General features: G+C 49.2%; 1 protein-coding gene across 5 annotated transcripts in view; it reads left to right on the plus strand.

The window, feature by feature from the left end:
• Window positions 1-19,058, plus strand: part of LOC102453896 (RAB, member of RAS oncogene family like 2A) — a 70,704-nt gene that overhangs the window by 32,283 nt on the left and 19,363 nt on the right. The window lies entirely within an intron of this gene.

The following is a 19,058-nucleotide window of genomic DNA, read 5'->3' on the forward strand; positions in this document are numbered from 1 at the left end:
TACCCCCTCCTTGAAGCCCCGCCCTCTGTTCTCCTCCTCTCCATCACTTGCTATCCCCAACCCTTATACATTCTCAGGGTACGGCTACACTGCTGCTTTTTTTTTTTAATTCTGTCTAGACTGGGCCAAATGTCAGAAAAACCCTTTTTTTCGGAAGCCCCCTTATTCCTCATGAAACAAGGAATACAGGGGTTGCTGAAAGAGCATGTTTGCTGTTCCGATAAAAAAAGCGGAAGAACAAACACATCCCTGGACACAGAACAGTTTTTTCAGAATACCTCCGGAATCCTGGAAAAACTCCTGCAGTCTAGCCATACCCTCACTGGGTTGAGACAGGATGTGTGGGCTCTGGGGTGGGAATGAGGGATTTGGGTGTGGGATGGGGTGAGAGGTGCAAGGTCTGGGACGGAATTTGGATGCAGGAGGAGGCAGAGAAGGGGATGCTGGCTCGAGGAGAGGGCTCCAGGATGGGGAGTGTTGCAGTTGGGGTACTGCGTAAGCCACATGCTTGTGGATGTGAGGGTGCAGGAGTTTAGGTTGGAGTATGTGAGGGGCTCAGGGAAGGGAGGTTGGGAGTAAGATGAGCAGTGTGTGGATGGTGCAGATTTGCAGGTGTGTGGATGGTGCAGGGGTGTTGTGGCAGAAGACTGAGGATGTGGGGCTGCAAGAGTTTGGGGATGTGAGAGGCTCAGGACAGAGGGTTCCAGTGTATGATAGGCTCAGGTTTGGGTTCTGGGGGGTGCAGGAGTGTTACAGTGCTGCAGCCAGATGGGGGCTTGGCCCCAGTTCGGGGTTTGTTGGCCAGGCTTCATTTTTAAATAAAATATGTCAAACACAAAATGTTTCAGCATTGTCTTTATTTATGAGAAGGGTGGGGAATCTGTTTTGAGTCAGAAAAGTCAGTTGGGGCCTGTGATGTAGTGTGGGTACCTTGCTGGTTGCTAGGCTTGGGTTGTGAGTGACCTCCACTGGCTGCTGGCTGCAGCCCAGCCCAGCAGGGCAGGGGATGAGTCATTAGGCAAGGGAGCTAAGAACCTGTCTGACCAGTCATCTCCCAGGGAGCGGAACAATGAGAAGAAGGGGAGTGGAGCCCTGGCTGGGGGTAGGGCTGGAAGTGAGGGAGTTAGGTTTCTGGCTGGGATCATGGAGGAAGCAGCCTAGGCAATGGGCTGGGATTTAGGGGCCCAGGCTCCCCCATCTCAAAGGGGGTGAGGCATCCTAGGCCTGCCCTGTAACCAGATTACATCTGTGCTGTGCTGTATCCTGTAGAAGCAATAAGCTCCCTCTGTTCTACTGGCTGGTGAAGTCTGTCTGTGCCATTACGGGGGTGCAGGAGACGGGAATACCCCAATGCGCCGTCACAGGGCCACACAAGTGAGATGAAAAAAAATAACTCCTCCAATCTCCCACCCCCACCTCACTAATGTGACCCCAACTATGGTGGTAGGAGCAGAAGACATGGTACTGGGAAAGGGTGCTAGTGGGTGCTGGGGCAGGGGACAGGGTGCCAGTGGGGCTCAGGCGACAGGGTTCCAGTGGGAACAGGGTGCCAGTGGGTTCTGCAGCAGGGGAAAGGGGACAGGGTGCCAGTGGGTTCTGCAGCAAGGGACAGGGTTCTGCGGCAGGGGAAAGGGTGCCATGGGGAATGGGGTGCCAGTGGGCTCTGCGACAGGGGTCAGGGGACAGGGTGCCAGTGGAGACAGGGTGCCAGTGAGTTCTGCTGCAGGGGACAGGGAGTTCCCAGCATGCGCCTCCTCTGGGGACTCCCCCATCCCCCCCAAAGGAGGAAAGTCCGGTCGCGCGCCTCTTCTCGGGACTTCTAACCCCCCACCCCACCCCCTGCATGGAGAAGGGAAGCCCCGGCATGCACCTCCTCTGGGGATTCCTCCCTCTTCCCCTCTATAGAGGAGGGAAACCCAGGCACATGCCTCTTCACGAGACTTCTAACCCTCTTCCCCTCCCCCCACCCACCAACACGGAGAAGGGAAGCCCTGGCGCGCACCTCCTCTGAGGACTCCTACCTCCCCCCCTCGCGCAGAGAGTCCCCAGCGCACCACAGACCTGCTTTGTGGTACGGCACTAGCTGTTTGGGAGAGAGGGAGCAGCCTGCGTATTTCCTCAAAGTGGCGTGCAACTGCTGGACTTCTGTCCACCCTGCAGGAAGCCGGCACTAACTCCCTCATTGCTGGAGGTAGGTAGTGGGACTTCTTCAGGGTGGGGGAAAATGGGGGGGTCCCGAAAGCCTTGCAATCAACTGGTCAGGGCTTCCTGATAGACCAGTTGATCGTGATCGACGAGTTGGTGACCACGGATTTAGAGGGTTCCTGGCTGGTAACAGAATCTGTTTGGTATTCATCCTACACCTTACCTTTAGTACTGGTATCCTGAGTATAGGTTCTTGAGACCAGAGTGGTTGAACTGGAGGAGCTAAGAGAGACAGAGAGGTACACAGAGAACACTTCCTGGGACACAGCTGCGGTGTCCCATCCTCAACCTCTGTGCTGTTGAGGAATATGAAAGTCTTGGGGAGGGAGAATATAAAACTGGAACAGATGGAAATAATCCCATAGTTGGGACCCTGCTTTCAAATTATGCCATGGTATCGTTCCATACTGAGGATACCTTTTGGGGGAGGTCACCCAAGTTATTGAGAAGACACTGGTAAAGTAATGGGAGAATTCAGTTGTTAGAAATACAGGGTATGTCTACACTACAAAGTTAATTCGAACTAACGGACGTTAGTTCGAATTAACTTTGATAGGCGCTACACTAGCGCTCCGCTAGTTCGAACTTAATTCGAACTAGCGGAGCGCTTAGTTTGAACTAGGTAAACCTCATTTTACGAGGACTAAGCCTAGTTTGAACTTACTATTAAGGGCTGTGTAGCCCCTTAATTCGAACTAGTGGGAGGCTAGACCTCCCCAGCTTTCCCTGGTGGCCATTCTGGCCAACACCAAGGAAACTCTATTGCCCCCCTTCCGCCCCGGCCCCCTTAAAGGGGCACGGGCTGGCTACGGTGCCCGTGCCAGGTGCAAGCCGGCCAGCACCCAGCCAGCAGACCCTGCACCTGGCACGGCTCGAGCCAGCCACCCGATGCCCCCCAGCCCTCCCCCTCTTCCCGGGACCAGGCTGGCGGCTCCCGGGAGCTTGCCCAGGACGGCAAGAGGTGGGCACCCGCCTGGTCCAGTGCAGACATCGTGGACCTCGTCCACGACCTCCGCACTAGGCACAGGAAAGCGGCCGTCTAGGGCAGGAGAGCTGCCAGCCTGGCCACACAGGAGCAGGTTTGCATGAAAATCAAGGTGGTCCACTGAGACCCCCGACCCTGAGCTTATAATGGCCGTTCTGGGTCAGACCAAAGGTCCATCTAGCCCAGTAGCCTGTCTGCTGACAGTGGCCAACCCTAGGGACCCTGGAGGGGATGGACCAAAGACAGTGACCAACCCATTCCTCTCCAGCCTTCCACAAACTTCAGGCAGGGACACCACTCCTACCCCCTGGCTAATACCACTCCATGCACCCAACCTCCATGAATTGATCTCACTTCTCTTTAAACTCTGTTCTAGTTCTAGCCTTCACAGCCTCCTGCAGCAAGGAGTTCCACAGGTTGACTATTTGCTTTGTGAAGAAGAACTTTCTGTTATTAGTTTGAAGCCTGCTACCCATTCCTTTCCTTTGGTGTCCTCTAGTCCTTCTATTATGGGAACTAATGAAGAACTTTTCTGTATGCACCCTCTCCACCCCACTCGTGCTTTTATAGACCTCTATCATATCCCCCCTCCATCTCCTCTTTTCTAAGCTGAAAAGTCCCAGTCTCTTTAGCCTCTCTTCATATGGGACCTGTTCCAAACCCCTCATCATTGTAGTTGCCCTCCCCTCTCCCACCCTCTCTCTTCCCCTCTCCCACCTCCTTTTCCCAGTCTCCCCCAGTTTTGTTCAATAAAGAGAGATTCTATTTTTGAACACAATTGTCCTTTATTTTGTACATCAGGAAGGGGGGCTTGGGAGGGGTAATTGGAAGGAGGTGAGGAAGGAATGGGGCACAAGCCCCCGATGGGGAGGACTGGGCTGGCTCTGCGGGATTCTGGGGGTGGAACCTCTCCTGCAGGCCCCCAATTGTCCCCTCTCCCCAGATGGCAGCCTGCGGCAAGTGCAGCCGGTCCAATGGCCGAGTGCTGTGATGTGCCCAGTGTGGGTACTCCGGGCAATCCAAGCCAGGACTGCTTTGCAAGCTGGGCACCCCTGAGAACTGTCTGTCTGGGGTGGGGGTCGGGTCCCTTTAAGCACAGCCCTCGGCTAGCCTGAGACAGCAGCTCCACGCTCTAAGTCCTACTCTGATGCCCTGCCGGCACTGCTTCCGGCCATCCTTAACCTCTGTTTAGGGTCCACTCAATGTGGACATGCTAGTTCGAATTAGCAAAACGCTAATTCGAACTAGTTTTTAGATCTAGCTGCGCTAATTCAAATTAGCTTAATTCGAATTAACTAATTCGAACTAAGTTAGTTCGAATTAGCGCTGTAGTGTAGACATGCCCACAGATATTTAGGTTTGCAATGACGGGGACAATCGCATGGTATCTTGACTGCTGGGTGTGAAGCTTGCGGATCTTTCGAGACATCTAGAGAGATGTATATGCAGTGTTAGGGAAGAGCTAGTGGTTGTTGTTCATGTGGGAACCAGTGACACAGGGAAAGATAGTAGAAAGGTTCTGGAGGTGAACCTTAAGCTGCTAGATAGGTAGAAGTCCATGACCTACATGGTAGCAGTGTCTGAAATGCTTCCAATTCCATACAGAAGGGCAAGTAGAAAGACAGTACTGCAGAGTCTCAATGTATGAATCATACAATGATGTAGAGAGGAAGTATTTAGATTTATTAGGAACTGGGGAACCTTTTAGTAAAGGAAGAGCCTATATAGGGAGGATAGGTTCCACCTAAATCAAAATAGAATCCAATTGCTGGTATGTAAAATTAAAAAGATCATAGAGAATTTTGTAAACAAAGAGCTGAGAGAAAGCTTAACGGTGTGTAGGAGCACGATGCAGACATAGACATAGTTTACACCACTCCTGTAAACCTCGTTTCACGAGGCATAAGGGAGCGGTAGACAAAGGCTTCCCTTGTCGACCACTCCGCATCTAGATTGCCGCGCTGTGCGGGATCAGCTGATTATTGGCACAGCGCAGCGGCCATTTTTACTTTAATGAAGCGGGGATTATTTAAATCCTCGCTTCATTGACTATGTCGGGTAAACTAGTTTACATGGCTCCATCGACGGAGCCATGTAGTCTAGACATACCCTCATAGAATCATAGAATATTAGAACTGGAAAGGACCTTGAGAGGTTGAGTGCAGTCTCCTGCCCTCATGGCAGGACCAAGCACCATCTAGATCATCCCTTATAGATGTCTATCCAACCTGCTCTTAAATATCTCCAGTAATGGAGGTTCCACAACCTCCCTAAGCAATTTATTCCAGTGTTTAACCATCCTGACAGCTAGGAAGTTTTTCCTAATGTTCAATCTATTCCTTAGGGGAGGATCTGTTAATGGGAACTCTCTATTTCCTAGTAAACAAGGAAGGATAGAAGTTAATAAAGTGAGTACGAAGCTTAAGAGAAGCAGTCAAATGAACATCCCATGCAGTTACATCACATGAAGGCAGACAATTAAATATTGACATATTTTGTAAGTGCCTATATACAAATGGAAGAAGTCTAAATACTAAGATGGGTGAACTTGAGTGCATGGTATTAAATGAGGATACTGATATCACAGAAACTTGTGTGGCAAAGCTCTGGCCATGCCCCATGAGTCTCGTGCTACTAGTGGACAATAGCTTCAGAGGCTCACTGTGACACTTCACATCACTTCTTTCTCTTTACAAGAGGCAGGGTCCACCTCAGGAGGACATCAAGTCCAGCCCAAAGGCAGGACCAATCCCAACTAAATCCACCCAGCCAGGGCTTTGTCAAGCCGAGGCTTAAAAACCTCAAGGGATGGAGATTCCACCCCCTCCCTAGGTAACCCATTCCAGTGCTTCACCAACCGCCTAGGGAAATAGTTTTTCCTGATTTCCTGTTTTTCCATCTGTCACTACTGAGAACAGCCTCTCTCCATCTTCTTTGGAACCTCCTTTCAGGAAGTTGAAAGCTGCTTTCAAATCCCCCCTCACTCTTCTCTTCTGCAGACTAAACAGACCCAACTCCCTCAGCCTCTTCTCGTAGGTCATGTGCTCCAACCCCCTAATCATTTTGGTTGCCCTCCGCTGGACCCTCTCCAGTGCATCCACATCTTTTCTATAGTGAGGGGCCCAGGACTGAACACAATACTCAAGATGTGGTCTCACCAGAGTCGAGCTTATTGAGCCATACTCATCACAGGATAGTTCATGGTTTCAGGGTGAAAACTCTTCAATATTCCTGGTCTCCCCTCTCGGGGCAGGTCTCTGTGTTGGCATGGGGGAGATTTGGAAGGAACCTGGGCCTGGCCACTACTCCCGGTTCTGGCCCAGGGACCCTAAAGTAACAGCAACAGTAAGGGTTGTCTTTACTTCTGAACTGGCAGATTTTTCCCTGGGCCACTTCCCCGAACAACCCTTCCAGGTGTCTCCCTCTGGTACCTGCTAGCCAGTCCTCAGCTCACACTCATTTTCTTTTTGCACCCTTCCAATCCATCACTCTTTGTCTTCCCCCTCTCCTTACCTGAAAAAAAACGAATACTGATATTGAAATGCTGAGGGAGATTAGAGAGGCTACCAAAATAAAGAACTCTATAATAATGGGGCATTTTAATTATCCCCATATTGACTGGATACATGTCACCTCAGGAAGAGAAGCAGAGATAAAAAATTTCTCAATGGCTTAAATGACTGCTTCTTGGAGCAGCTGGTACAGGAACCCACAAGGGGAGAGGCAGTTCTCAATTTAGTCCTGAGTGGAGTGCAGGATCAAGTCCAGGAGATAACCATTACAGGACCGCTTGGGAATAGTGACCATAATATAATAACATTAAACATTCCTGTGGTGGGAAGAACACCTCAGCAGTCCAGAACTCTGGCATTTAATTTCAAAAAGGGGAATTACACAAAAATGAGGAGGTTAGTTAAACAGAAATTAAAAGGCACAGTGACTAGAGCCAAATCCCTGCAAGCTGCATGGAAACTTTTTAAAGACATCATAATAGAGGCCCAACTTAAATGTCAACCCCAAATTTAAAAACATAGCAAGAGACCTAAAAAAGAGTCACTGTGGCTTAACCACCATGTATAAGAAGCAGTGAGGGACAAAAAGGTATCTTTTAAGAAGTGGAAGTCCAATCCTAGTGCGATAAATAGAAAGAAACATAAAGGGCTCGTCTACATTGGCCCCTTTTCCGGAAGGGGCATGGTAATTTTTGAAATCGCAATAGGGAAATGCGCGGGGGATTTAAATATCCCCCACGGCATTTAAATAAAAATGTCCGTCGCTTTTTTCCGGCTTTTAGAAAAGCCGGAAAAGAGCGTCTACACTGGCCCCGATCCTCCGGAAAAAGCGCCCTACTTTGAAGTAGGAATAAGATCCTCCGGAAAAGGGCGCTTTTTCCGGAGGATCGGGGCCAGTGTAGACGCTCTTTTCCGGCTTTTCTAAAAGCCGGAAAAAAGCGGCGGCCATTTTTATTTAAATGCCGCGGGGGATATTTAAATCCCCCGCGCATTTCCCTATTGCGATTTCAAAAATTACCATGCCCCTTCCGGAAAAGGGGCCAATGTAGACGTAGCCAAACACTGTCAAATCAGGTGTAAAAATGTAATAAGGAAAACAAAAAAAGATTTTGAGGAACAGCTAGCCAAAAACTCAAAAAGAAATAACAATTTTTTTTAAGTACATTTGAAGCAGGAAGCCTGCTAAAAAACCTGTGGGTCCCCTAGACGATTGAGATATAAAAGGAGCAATCAAGGAGGATAAAGCCATTGTGGAGAAACTAAATGATTTCTTTGCTTCAGTCTTCACGGCTGAGGATGTTAGGGAGATTCCCAAATCTGCACCATCCTTTGTGGGTAGTGAATCTGAGGAACTGTTCCGGATTGAAGTGTCATTAGAGGAGGTTTTGGAACAAATAGAAAAACGTAATGTCAACAAATCTCTAGGACCGGATGGCATTCATCCAAGGGTTCTAAAAGAACTCAAATGGGAAACTGCTGAACTATTATCTGTGGTTTGTAACCTATACTTTAAATCGGCTTCCGTACCTAATGACTGTAAGGTAGCTAACGTGACACCAATATTTAAAAGGGGCTCTAGAGGCGATCCTGGCAATTACAGACCGGTAAGTCTAACTTCAGTACCGGGCAAATTAGTTCAGTACCGGGCCAGAGTCATGTAGATTAATTTACTAGACATACTCAAGCGGCGATTTAAATAATCGCCGCTTCATATAAATTAAAATTGCTGCTGCGCTGTGCCGATCAGCTGTCTGCCGGCACAGCACTATCGTCTGGACACTCTGCAGTCAACATCAGAGGCATTTGTTGACCTCCCCAGTATGTCTTGTGGGATGACAAACAGCTGATCGGCACAGCACCGCTTCATTCGGGTATGTCTAGTAAACTAATCTACATGGCTCTGGCGACAGAGCCATGTAGGATAGACATACCCCCAGTGTCCTGTATACCTGCCTTCACCACAGTGTTGCAGACTGCTGGCCTGGTCTAATATCAGAGGGGTAGCCTTGTTGGTCTGGATCTGTAAAAGTAACGACTCCTGTGGCACCTTATAGACTAACAGATGTATTGGAGCGCCAATACATCTGTTAGTCTTTAAGGTGCCATAGGACTCCTTTGTCACTGGTCTGGGTCTGTCACTCATTCTTTCCCCCCCTGCACTCCTCCTCTTTTCTTTTTTGGGAGGTGTGGCGGGGGGGCTACTGATGTTGTGGCAGGCAGGCCCTGGCTACCCCTATATTCTGGGCTGAGCCTCTTTTTTCCACCTTCCTTTCTTGGAAGCAACTTCCTCCCCCCCTTCACATCAGCTGGCTGTTGAGGGTGCAGAGGGGTGGGGGGGGTCTCTGCTGCCCTGCTTCTTGGTGGGGTAGGGGAGGCCCCCCTCCCATCTTTTTGGGGGTCTATTTTGGCCCCCTTTTTTTCTTCATCTATGCAGGCCCGACCTCCACCATTCCTGCTGCTGTTCTTCCTGAGGCAGACGAGGTAAGGGGGCTGCTTTAGGTCAACCCCTGGAGTTCTCTCTCCCCACAACTTGTTCTGTGTTGGGGAGAGATTAAAGGAGCCCATTTCCATCAGGGTTCCTGGGCAGGAGCTGGTGCAGGTCTTTTGGGGTGCTGGGGAAAGGGGGTGGCTTGCCTCCCCCTGGTTCCCCTGTGCTGCTGCTGCTGCTCTCCCTCCCCAACCCCTGTTGCTGTAGGGGCTTTTTTCCATTCTTGGCCACACTGCTTGCCTCCCTGCCCCTCCTTTGCTCTGCTGGGCCCTGCAGCAGGTGCTGTGGGCCTACTACTCAGGCACCTGTGAGCACACTGGTTCCCGTCCCCCAGCTGTGTCTAGCCCCGTCCTCCTTGAGCAGGCATCTCCTCACTGCCTGCCTACCCTCTCCACTGCTTGTCCCCCTCACCTTCTTGTGTGCCCATGCTCCCTCCCTCGTTCTTTTCTTTGGCGCCTGAGCTTCCCCTCCTTTTTAGTTACCCTTCCCATACACACAGCTTCACTTGTCCCCGTGTTCTTTAACTAATTTACCCCCTCATCTCCCCAGTGCAGCTGGATGAGCCGCTCTTTCCATCCTGTGCTGGGAGCTGTACTCCTTATTCCTTTATACCCCTTTTTCCTTTCTGTATTGTTGCCCTCCCACCTTGCTTCCAGCCCAGCAGGGGAAGCAGTAAAACCTTCTTCCTCCCCCCCTTGTTCCCTTCCCTAGCACTTTTGTCCTCCACCAAATATTTGTTCTTGTCCTTTCCTCCCCGCCCATGACCACAATGGTGGGGTTGTCTGGTGACACCCCTGCCATCCCTTCCCCATACCGTCTCACATCTTAAAACAACTTATCCTCTGAGGCTGCCAGGCCCTCTGTCATTACAGTGGAGATGGACAGGGATCCTGGGGCCTCAACTGCTCCTGCCACGGCACCTTCAGTCACCACCAAGAAGGCTCCTCTGAGGTGCAGGAAGGGCCAGGGGACCAAAAAGGGCAAGAGCCCCACCTGGAAGGCAAAACCTCCTGTGGCGAGGGCTCATCCCCTGGCTGCAGCATGGGTGTCGGCTGCAGCTCCCCCTCCTTCCCGTCCCCTGTTCCTTCCACCAGCTCTGGGGGCAACAGTGTCCTGGCCCCCAGGGCGTATGCCCAGGCAGCTACCACCTCCCTGCCTGCAGCCTCCCAAGCCACCTCCCAGAATTCCATCTCCGGTGGCTGCAGCCCCTTTCCCACCCTGGCCAGGAGGCATGGGGTCTGTTGCCTCCTGGTGTCGGCCTCGCCCCACGTGGAGACCCACGGCCTTTCCCCACGTGGTGGCAGCCTCTGAGATGTTCGGGAAGGTGGTATTCTTCCTGGTGTCCAAGGCCGCTGCCCAGGAGGCAATGGAGAGGGGTTTGGTGGGGGAGGAGGGAGTCCATGTTCCCCTCGAGCCTTTCGAGGACCTGGGCGTGTGGATGGTATTTTCCTCCCCAATGCCACCCTACTGCCTTTCCTCTCCACCCTGGGGAGACCTTTGTCAGTCCTAAGTCCTCTTCTTCTCCCTACTCCTCTTCCTCCTTTCCCTGATCCCCTCCCTGACATCTTCTCCTCCCCTTACACTATTACTGCCAGTGCTGCCACATTCAGCCTTGACCCCTGGGAGGCAGTTTTTGTTTCTCCTGCTCCCAGCACGTCTGGGACTATTCTCCCTCTGCCACTGTCCCTACCATCTTCCCAGCAGGGACTTCAGAGTCCCTGCTTCTCCATGTCAATTGGTCGTGGGGCATGCAGAGGGGTCTGGCCCCAAAGCATTCGGGGGCCCGATGCCAGATGCACTGAAGGGTGAAATGAGCGACTTCTTGGAAGACATTCATGGCTCCAAGAACAAAGTAGCTGTCACCCTTTAGCGCTGGGGAGATTTCCATCTTGTCCTTCAGATGGTAAGGGCCATCTTGGGATAAAGGGACCGGGCAGCGGGAGGCTGCAGCCTACCAGTGGGTCTGTGGCTTCCATGATGCCCTGCTCATGTTTGAGTATGGTCCCATTTTGCTGAGGGGCCCAAAGGGGACCATCAGCACTCCCGCCAGTGAGGGTCTTCCACAGCCCTCTCAATGCTGCCAATCATCTTTGCCACTTTAAACACCCAGGGCTGCAGGCTGGGTCTCCACAGGTGTCAGGTGCTCTCCTCCCTTTGGGAAGGGGGGGTACTCTGCCATCTTCCTGCAGGAGAGCCACGTGGCTCCAGCCGCCGAAGCGAGCTGGCGGTTGGAGTGAGGGGACAGGGTCTATTTCAGCCACCCTGTTCTCCCTGAATCTGCAGCCCGAGGTGCTGGGGACTGCTGAGGTCGTGCAGGGCCACCTGCTGCATCTCTGGGTTTGGATGGAGGGGCTGACTCTCAACCTCATTAACATCTATGCCCCAACATCTGGCCTGGCGAGGCTCTGCTTCTACCAGTGGGCACCTGCCTTCCTCTGCTCTTTGGATCCTCACGAGTGCCTGGTCCTGGGTGGGGATTTCAACTGCACCCTTGAGGAACAGGACTGTACAGGGACTGAGCAGTACCCAGCCGCCGCAAACGTCCTCAGGGAGATAATAAACCAACACTTCCTGGTGGACGTTGGCAAGACCTCCACTTGGGCAAGGACACAGCATTTACTTACATCCGGATGGTGGATCAACAGTCATTCTACTCCCAGTTGGACCGCATTTATCTTTCTCATCATCATCTATTTCGGGCCCACTCCTCCAGCATTCTGCCGGCCCTCTTGTTGGACCACCACTTGGTGGCCGTGACGGCCTCTTTTTCCTCAGAGAGGCCGGGGCTGGCCTACTGGCATTTTAACAAGAGCCTGCTGGAGGGTGTGGGCTTTGTAGTATCCTTCAGGGAGTTTTGGCTGGCCTGGCATGGGCGGCAGTGTGTCTTTCCCTTGGCGCGGCAGTGGTGGAATGTGGAGAAGGTGCGAATGTGGCCCTTCTGCAATGACTACACTTGCGGGGCCAGCTGGCGGAGGGATGCGGCAATAGAGCAGTTGGAATAGGAAGTCTTAGAACTAGAGAAGTGGCTAGCCACCAGCCCTGGAGATCCACCCCTCTGCAGAGCGTACTGGGAGAGGCAAGAGGAACTCTGGGCCTTCGATGAGCTTCAGGTCCAGGGTACCTTTATTCGTTCTCGCATCTGTCATCTTCGGGAGTTGGATCGCGGCTCTTACTTCTTCTACACCCTGGAGAAAAAGAGGAGGGCTAAAAAACACACCATTTGCCTTCTGGCAGAGGATGGCACTCCCCTCACGGATCCAGTGGAGATGCACGAGAGGGCTCATGCCTTCTACGCCTCTCTGTTCTCCCTGGATCAGACCAACGCCGATGCCCACAGGGTTCTCTGGAACGAACTCCCGACGGTCAGCACGGGCGACCAGAATCATTTTAGACATACCCAAAATGATTAGGGGACTGGGGCACATGATTTACAAGGGGAGAATGAGGGAATTGAGCTTATTTAGTCTGCAGTAGAGAAGAATAGGGAGGAGGGGTTGATAGCAGCCTTCAACTACCTGAAGGGGGGGGCGTCCAAAGAGGAACGAGGTGGGCTATTCTCAGTGGTGGCAGATGGCAGAACAAGAAGCATTGGTCTCAGGATGCCGTGGGGGAAGTTTAGTTGGATATTATGAAAACCTATTTCACTGGGAGAGTGGTGGCGAAGCATAAGAATATAAGAACGGCCGTACTGGGTCAGACCAAAGGTCCATCTCGCCCAGTATCCTGTCTACCGACAGTGGCCAGCACCAGGTGTCCCAGAGAGGGTGGACCGAAGACAATGATCAAGCGATTTGTCTCCTGCCATCCCTCTCCAGCCTCTGACAAACAGAGGCCAAGGACACCATTTTATCCCCTGGCTAATAGCCTTTTATGGACCTAACCTCCATGAATTTATCCAGCTTCTCTTTAAACTCTATTATAGTCCTAGCCTTCACCACCTCCTCTGGCAAGGAGTTCCACAGGTTGACTACATGCTGTGTGAAGAAGAACTTTCTTTTATTAGTTTTAAACCTACTACCCATTAATTTCATTTGGTGTCCTCTAGTTCTTCTATTATGGGAACTAATAAATAACTTTTCTTTATCAGCCCTCTCCACACCACTCATGATTTTATAGACTTCTATCATATCCCCCCTCAGTCTCCTCTTTTCTAAACTGAAAAGTCCCAGTCGCTTTAGCCTCTCCTCATATGGGACCCGTTCCAAACCCCTAATCATTTTAGTTGCCCTTTTCTGAACCCTTTCCAAGGCCAAAATATCTTTTTTGAGGTGAGGAGACCACATCTGTACACAGTATTCAAGATGTGGGCGTACCATAGTTTTATACAGGGGCAGTAAGATATTCTGGGTCTTATTTTCTATCCCTTTCTTAATAATTCCTAGCATCCTATTTGCCTTTTTGACTGCCGCTGCACTGTGTGTGGAAGTTTTCATAGAACTGTCCATGATAACTCCAAGATCTCTTTCCTGATTTGTTGTAGCCAAATTAGCCCCCAACATACTGTACGTATAGTTTGGGTTATTTTTCCCGATGTGCATTACTTTACACATATCCACATTAAATTTCATTTGCCATTTTGTTGCCCAATCACTCAGTTTGGTGAGATCTTCTTGGAGTCCCTCACAGTCTGCTTCTGTCTTGACTATCCTAAACAGTTTGGTATCATCTGCAAACTTAACTACCTCACTGCTTACCCCTTTCTCCAGATCATTTATGAATAAGTTGAAAAGGATTGGTCCCAGGACTGACCCTTGGGGTACACCACTAGTTACCCCTCTCCAATCAGAAAATTTACCATTTATTCCTACCCTTTGTTTCCTGTCTTTTAAGCAGTTCTCAATCCAAGAAAGGACCTTCCCTCTTATCCCATGGCCATGTAATTTACACAAGAGCCTTTGGTGAGGGACCTTGTCAAAGGCTTTCTGAAAATCCAAGTATACTATATCTACTAGATCCCCCTTGTCCGCATGTTTGTTAACCCCTTCAAAGAACTCTAAGGGTATGTCTACACTACCCTCCTAGTTCGAACTAGGAGGGTAATGTATGCATACCGCACTTGCTAATGAAGCCCGGGATTTGAATTTCCCAGGCTTCATTAGCATAAGCGGGGAGCCGCCATTTTTAGGGAGTAACGGTAGTTCGGAATAGGAACCTAGTCCGAACTACCTAGTTTGAGCCCCGTGTAGCCGCGCTACACGGGGTTCGAAGCAGCGGGGATTTAAAAATGGCGGCTCCCCGCTTATGCTAATGAAGCCCGGGAAATTCAAATCCCGGGCTTCATTAGCAAGTGCGGTATGCATACATTACCCCGCTAGTTCGAACTAGCGGGGTAGTGTAGACATACCCTAACAGATTAGTAAGACAGATTTCCCTTTACAGAAACCATGTTGACTTTTGTCCAACAAATTATGTTCTTCTACATGCTTCACAATTTTATTCTTTACTATTGTTTCGACTAATTTGCCCGGTACTGAAGTTAGACTTACCTGTCTATAGTTGCCAGGATCGCCTCTAGAGCCCTTTTTAAATATTGGTGTCACGTTGGCTACCTTCCAGTCATTAGGTACGGAAGCCGATTTAAAGGATAGGTTACAAACCACAGATAATAGCTCAGCAATTTCCCATTTAAGTTCTTTTAGGACCCTTGGATGAATGCCATCCGGTCCCGGAGATTTGTTAACATTAAGTTTTTCTATTTGTTCTAAAACCTCCTCTAATGACACTTCAATCCGGGACAGTTCCTCAGATTCATCACCCACAAAAGACGGTGCAGATTCAGGAATCTCCCTAACGTCCTCAGCCATGAAGACTGAAGCAAAGAAATTGTTTATTTTCTCCGCAATGGCTTTATCGTCCTTGATTGCTCCTTTTATAGCTCGATCATCTAGGGGACCCACAGGTTTTTTTTAGCAGGCTTCCTGCTTCAAATGTACTTAAAAAACATTTTGTTATTTCTTTTTGAATTTTTGGCTAGCTGTTCCTCAAAATCTTTTTTTGCTTTTCTTATTACATGTTTACACTTGATTTGACAGTGTTTATGTTCCTTTCTATTTACCTCACTAGGATTGGACTTCCACTTCTTAAAAGATACCTTTTTGTCCCTCAATGCTTCTTTTACATGGTGGTTAAGCCACGGTGACTCTTTTTTAGGTCTCTTGCTATGTTTTTTAATTTGGGGTATACATTTAAGTTGGGCCTCTATTATGGTGTCTTTAAAAAGTTTCCATGCAGCTTTCAGGGATTTGGCTCTAGTCACTGTGCCTTTTAATTTCTGTTTAACTAACCTCCTCATTTTTGCGTAATTCCCCTTTTTGAAATTAAATGCCAGGGTGCTGGACTGCTGAGGTGTTCTTCCCACCACAGGAATGTTGAATGTTATTATATTATGGTCACTATTCCCAAGCGGTCCTGTAACGGTTATATCCTGGACCTGATCCTGCACTCCACTCAGGACTAAATCGAGAATTGCCTCTCCCCTTGTGGGTTCCTGCACTAGCTGCTCCAAGAAGCAGTCATTTAAGCCATTGAGAAATTTTATCTCCGCTTCTCTTCCTGAGGTGACATGTATCCAGTCAATATGGGGGTAATTAAAATCCCACATTATTATAGAGTTCTTTATTTTGGTAGCCTCTCTAATCTCCCTCAGCATTTCTATGTCAGTATCGCTGTCCTGGTCAGGTGGTCGGTAATATATCCCTATTGCTAATTTCTTATTATTGGAGCATGGAATTTCTATCCATAGCGATTCTATGGAACATGTTGATTCACTTAATATTTTTATTTCATTTGATTCTATAGTATCTTTCACATACAGTGCCACTCCGCCACCCACCCGACCTGCTCTATCCTTTCTATATATTTTATATCCCGGTATGATTGTGTCCCACAGATTTTCCTCATTCCACCAGGTTTCAGTGATGCCTATTATGTCAATCTCCTCATTTAATACGAGGTACTCTAGTTCACCCATCTTATTAGTCAGACTCCTAGCATTTGTGTACAAGCACTTTAAAAATTTGCCACTGCTTATTTGTCTACCCTTCCCTGATGCATTGGATTCCTTTGTATGCAGTTGTTTGTCAGCTCTGGCCCATGGTTTGCCCTCTCCCCTCCTCTCTTTCCGACTACAGCTTAGAGAATCTCTATCAACGGATTCTCCTCTAAGAGAAGTCTCTCTCCGATTTACATGCATCTCCGCACCAATCGGCTTTCCCCCATCTCTTAGTTTAAAAACTGCTCTACGGCCTTATTAATGTTTAGTGCCAGCAGTCTGGTTCCACCCTGGTTTAGGTGGAGCCCATCCTTCCTGTATAGGCTCCTCCTCTCCCAAAAGTGTCCCCAGTTCCTAATAAATCTAAACCCCTCTTCCCTACACCATCGTCTCATCCACGCATTGAGACTCTGAAGCTCTGCCTGCCTACCTGGCCCTGCGCGTGGAACTGGAAGCATTTCCGAGAACGCCACCATAGAGGTCCTGGATTTCAGTCTCTTTCCTAGCAGCCTAAATTTGGCCTCCAGGACATCTCTCTTACCCTTCCCTACGTCATTGGTACCTACATGTACCACGACCACAGGCTCCTCCCCAGCACTACACATAAGTCTATCTAGATGCCTCGAGAGATCCGCAACCTTCGCACCAGGCAGGCAAGTGACCATACGGTTCTCCCGGTCATCACAAACCCCACTATCTATGTTTCTAACGATCGAATTAACAACTAACAAAGGATGAATATAGGCAAGCAACACGGGAATGCAGGGGCAAGATTAGAAAGGCAAAGGCACAAAATGAGATCAAACTAGCTACAGGCATAAAGGGAAACAAGAAGACCTTTTATAAATACATTAAAAGCAAGAGGAAGACCAAGGACAGAGTAGGCCCACTGCTTAGTGAGGAGGGAGAAGCAGTAACAGGAAACTTGGAAATGGCGGAGATGCTCAATGACTTTTTTGTTTCGGTCTTCACCGAGAAGTCTGGAGGCGTGCCTAACGTAGGGTATGTCTACACTACCCTCCTAGTTCGAACTAGGAGGGTAATGTATGCATACCGCACTTGCTAATGAAGCCCGGGATTTGAATTTCCCGGGCTTCATTAGCATAAGCGGGGAGCCGCCATTTTTAAATCCCCGCTGCTTCGAACCCCGTGTAGCGCGGCTACACGGGGCTCGAACTAGGTAGTTCGGACTAGGGTGCCTATTCCGAACTACCGGTACACCTCGTTTCACGAGGAGTAACGGTAGTTCGGAATAGGACCCTAGTCCGAACTACCTAGTTCGAGCCCCGTGTAGCCGCGCTACACGGGGTTCGAAGCAGCAGGGATTTAAAAATGGCGGCTCCCCGCTTATGCTAATGAAGCCCGGGAAATTCAAATCCCGGGCTTCATTAGCAAGTGCGGTATGCATACATTACCCCGCTAGTTCGAACTAGCGGGGTAGTGTAGACATACCCGTAGTGAATACAAGCAGAGAGAGGGTAAGTTTAGAAGATAGGATACACAAAGAACAAGTTAAAAATCACTTAGGAAAGTTAGATGTCAGCAAGTCACCAGGTCCTGATGAAATGCATCCCAGGATACTCAAGGAGCTGATAGAGGAGGTATCCGAGCCTTTAGCTATGATCTTTGAAAAATCATGGCAGACAGGGGAGATTCCAGAAGACTGGAAAAGGGCAAATATTGTGCCCATCTATAAAAAGGGGAATAAGAACAACCCAGGAAACTACAGACCGGTCAGTTTAACGTCTGTCCCAGGGAAGATAATGGAGCAGGTAATTAAGGAAATCATATGCAAACACTTGGAAAGTAATAAAGTGATAGGGAATAGCCAGCATGGGTTTGTGAAGAACAAGTCATGCCAAACTAATCTGATAGCTTTCTTTGATAAGATAACGAGCCTTGTGGATAAGGGAGAAGCGGTGGATGTCATATACCTAGACTTTAGTAAGGCATTTGATACGGTCTCGCATGATATTCTTATTGATAAACTAGGCAAATATAACTTAGATAGGGCCACGATAAGGTGGGTGCATAATTGGCTGGATAACCGTAGTCAGAGAGTGGTTGTTAACGGTGCTAAATCCTGCTGGAAAGGGATAACAAGTGGAGTTCCTCAAGGGTCTGTTTTGGGACCCGTACTATTCAATATCTTCATCAATGATGTAGATATTGGGATAGAGAGTACGCTTATTAAGTTTGCAGATGATACCAAACTGGGTGGGGTTGCGACTTCTTTGGAGGATAGGGACATAATTCAAAATGACCTTAGCAAGTTAGAGAAATGGTCAGAGGTAAACAGGATGAGGTTTAATAAAGAGAAATGCAAAGTGCTCCACTTAGGAAGGAATAATCAGTTCCATACATACAAGATGGGAAGCGACTGTCTAGGAAGGAGCATGGCAGAAAGGGATCTAGGGGTCATAGTGGACCACAAGTTGAATATGAGTCAACAGTGTGATGCTGTTGCCAAAAAAGCAAATATGATTCTAGGTTGTATCAACAGGTGTGTTGTAAGCAAAACTCGTGAAGTCATTCTGCCGCTCTACTCTGCACTAGTTAGGCCTCAGCTGGAGTACTGTGTCCAGTTCTGGGCGCCACATTTCAAGTAAGATGTGGAGAAATTGGAAAGGGTACAGAGAAGAGCGACAAGAATGATTAAAGGTTTAGAGAACATGACCTATGAAGCCAGGCTTCATGAACTGGGCTTGTTTAGTTTGGAAAAGAGAAGATTAAGGGGGGACATGATAGCGGTTTTCAAATATCTAAAAGGATGTCACAAGGAGGAAGGAGAAAATTTGTTCTTCTTGGTTTCTGAGGACAGGACAAGGAGTAATGGGCTTAAAGTGCAGCAGGGGAGGTTTAGATTGGACATTAGAA

The sequence above is a fragment of the Pelodiscus sinensis genome, unplaced genomic scaffold, assembly GCF_049634645.1.
Source record: "Pelodiscus sinensis isolate JC-2024 unplaced genomic scaffold, ASM4963464v1 ctg78, whole genome shotgun sequence".
Taxonomy (NCBI): Eukaryota; Metazoa; Chordata; order Testudines; family Trionychidae; genus Pelodiscus; species Pelodiscus sinensis.